Consider the following 3,647-nt stretch of genomic DNA (forward strand, 5'->3'; position numbering starts at 1 on the left):
ATTATAATTTTTTTATTAAAGTAACTCCTATGATCGTTTTCATCAATGTATTATAGTTAATAAATAGTAATAAGACTCTGTACGTATAAAACAATGCGGTACAAAAGAAGGGCAAAGAGCCAGTAATGTAGCAAAGAACTTTAATTTAAATTAGCATTAAAAATTCAAATAAAAAAAATAATTATAAATTATTATAGATTAAAGATTATAAATTAAATTAATAATTATAGATTAAATATTACAGATTAAATATTATAGATTAAAATTGGCTCAATTTGTTCATATCTTGTTTTAGTTCTAAGAATTAGAAAAAGATGAAGAGTAAGTTAAACAATAAGATTAAAGTTTATCTACATTGCTGTCTTAATGGAAACGAATATTAGTTTTAGATCGTCCGTAGCTTAAAATTTAGTCTTAATTGGTTATTAATAGAAAATAATCTTTTCCCCAAAAATATTACAGTATAATATTTATTTATTATTTGCTTAATAATCCAATAGTAGAAAAAATTTAAATACAAAAATAAGTATTATCTTATTTATTCTTATTAGATATTCCAATTCATACATGAACTAATTTTATGTGAAACAAAGGGAAGTATTAATTAAAACTTATTCAAAAAAAGTTTCAAATTTAATATTGTAATATTTATTATTTTCTTTCGTACTACGTTTTACAAAACTACTGATTTATCTTTCAACAGTATATCATTATTATTAAAAGGAACATGCGCAGTTGTAGGTATTACCTTTGCTGCTCCGTTCCATTTTAGTCTAATTAACTCGCTCTTTTTCTTTCATTTTCTACATGCGTGAGTATGGAACACGAAACTGAAGTTAATCCGAAGAATCCTCCTACAAGGCGCAATATATTTAGCTCTAACTACCGCGAACCAGCGTTTAACTTATCCGATAGTACCTGAGGGTTAATTATTTTCGTGCTGAGCTTGAACTCATCGCGTTGCTCGTTTAACTTTATTTCACGAAATTGGCCGTTCGCGTTTACGCTTGCAATTCGTCTACCAACGAGCTGAACGAGCAAGTAACGAAGTACCCTAGTTACTCTCGCTTGCGAAAAATAGGCGTGATTAAAGCGCAGAGAGCCAATTTGTTCCGACGCAGCGCCTAAATTTTAGAGATTCAGAATTTCCTTGTCACCTTGCTTCACCATTACCCTCACTATTCATGTCCAGGGATCTAATTATTGTTGCATCATGGGTACATAATAAAATTTTGTAATGATGTAAAAACAAATCAGACATACAATTACATTATGTTTTCAATATTGAGTCTATGGCATTGCATCGTGTCGCGTCGCGTCGCGTCGCGTCGCGTCGCGTCGCGTCGCGTCGCGTCGCGTCGACCGGTTACTCACCGCGGGCGACGCTCCATCGATCGTGTCGGTCGCGAGGGACTCGTAGGGTCGAGAAAGAGAGCAAGGGAGACGAGAGAGACCAGGAGTGGGATAACCCCCTCCGAACGGTATTTGCCCCTGCGAAGCGCGTCTACAGGGGTTGATATACTTGCCGGTGAAATAAAGGAGTTGCCGACAATACGCTAAGATAAAGGATTAACTAAGATAAAAGATTAACAGAAACTATGTGGGTGGAAGAAAGGTGAGAATGCAAGAAAGAGGAGTGATAGGAGAGAGAGAGAGAGATAGAGAGAGAGAGAGAGAGAGAGAGAGAGAGAGAGAGAGGGATGAAATCTTTAACAAATGGAAATAGAAACTGACGTTTATCCCACGCTCCCTCTCACATAAAAGCTGTCACATTCACGTCTTTAGACTCAACATTAATCTATTTAATTACATTCTACGTATATATATATAAAATTAACGTATTTAGGGGTCACGTTGTGAAAATAGATACCCACATGAATAGAGAGTGCCACTCCTTATATGATTTGCTTTCATTGATTGTTGAATGATTTGTGAAATCTAAGCCTCGGATAGATCCACGAGAACACAAGTATGCACCTATAGTTAATGTATTGAAGTTGCGGTTCAATTAGAGATAGGTATATATGTACGTGTGCGCGCGCGCGCGTGTGTGTGTGTGTGTGTGTGTGTATCTTTTTCCTTTCTTACACTCTCCCCTTTCTTTCATCTCATAGTTTCTGTTAATCTTTTATCTTAATTAATTCTTTTATCTTAGCGTATTGTTAGCAACTCCTTTATTCCGCTGGCGTTAAAATGAGTTTTAAAATGAATTATAAATATGATTAAAAAGTTGATAATTATTTTAGAGTCATCATGATGACTTGTGTTTTAGTTGGAAGAAAAATAATTATTAATTATTATAAATATCATTTCGAAATCATTTTAAGGAATACTTTCGATAAAAAACAGCGACGTTAAAATCACATAGAACGTAGAAAAGACTACAAATTTGCTGAAAAACACACATTCTAGAATAATTCTCGATAAAAAAAAGTTAAACATTTTTCGTCCTTACATGCGCATACATGGCTGTTCACAACAATAAAATAGTTTCAGGATAATAATCCAGTTAATCCGTTGACGTGGAAATCTTTTATGAGACTTCATTTTATGTGATAGATAAGAACGCTTTGGAAGCACCAACGGATAGTTGTGAAGAAACAACGCTCGATTGGAAAAGTTCTACGCTTCCAGTCATAATGCAGAGAAATAGTTATGTACTTACCCGGTTATATATCTTGCTTGCTCGTTTCGTAATTCAGTACTGCCTTCGTTTTCTCGGACGATGTTCATGCAGCATAGATAGTCTTCAATACAAAGAAATTTTGTTTTTCTCTTACGCTATATTTCCAACGTTTATTATTTTTCTTTTGTCTTTATTAAAGGAGTATATCATTTTATAAAAAAAAAAATCTATAAAAAATTTAAAGATTAAAGTATCTACAGAGAAAATAATATTCCTGCAGCACATAAAATTTTTATCAAGGAATTGCTGTTTCATTAAATGCAAGATATAAATTGCAAATTCACGAGAAATGTAAATAATGGATTAAAAAATATAATATGTTTAATATACTGTGATAAGATATAGAATATAATCTTGTACTGAATATACAACGTAAATATATTAATAAAAGTACATTAATTGTAAATAAATAAATATTAAATAAATATATTATAATTATAAATAATTAAACTTAGCACTAAATGCATTACTTGTCAAATGTTTCATAAATCCAAATATGCTGCATTTATATAATGCATTTTATTGTATTATCAGATACATTTATAATTTATAACACTGTAATTGACACATATTATTTAATTAATACGATATTGATTCTAAAGATAATTTAAAACTCTCTATTTAACTCTTTCTCAGAATCATTAAAAAGGTATAATCAGAATTTAATATAATAGTTATTTCGCAAAATATTCTTAATTTAACCATCTTCATATTGCACATGGTATTTTAGCTACTTGTCAAACAGTTACAATCGACAGTAGTATGAATAAACGTGAGTTCCGACTTCAACATCCGTACATTTTATTTGATACATTAACATTCACGTATTAAATTCACGTATTAAAAGTAGCTTAATACTAATTATTTTTCTATACTTACCTCTACTCAAAACGTAAAATTTTACGATTTGAAATTTTTTAAGACAATGAATTAAGATAATGAGGATAAATAAAGCGCGAAA

This window comes from Acromyrmex echinatior, chromosome 4 (genome assembly GCF_024713525.1).
Source record: "Acromyrmex echinatior isolate Ae372 chromosome 4, ASM2471352v2, whole genome shotgun sequence".
Lineage (NCBI taxonomy): Eukaryota > Metazoa > Arthropoda > Insecta > Hymenoptera > Formicidae > Acromyrmex > Acromyrmex echinatior.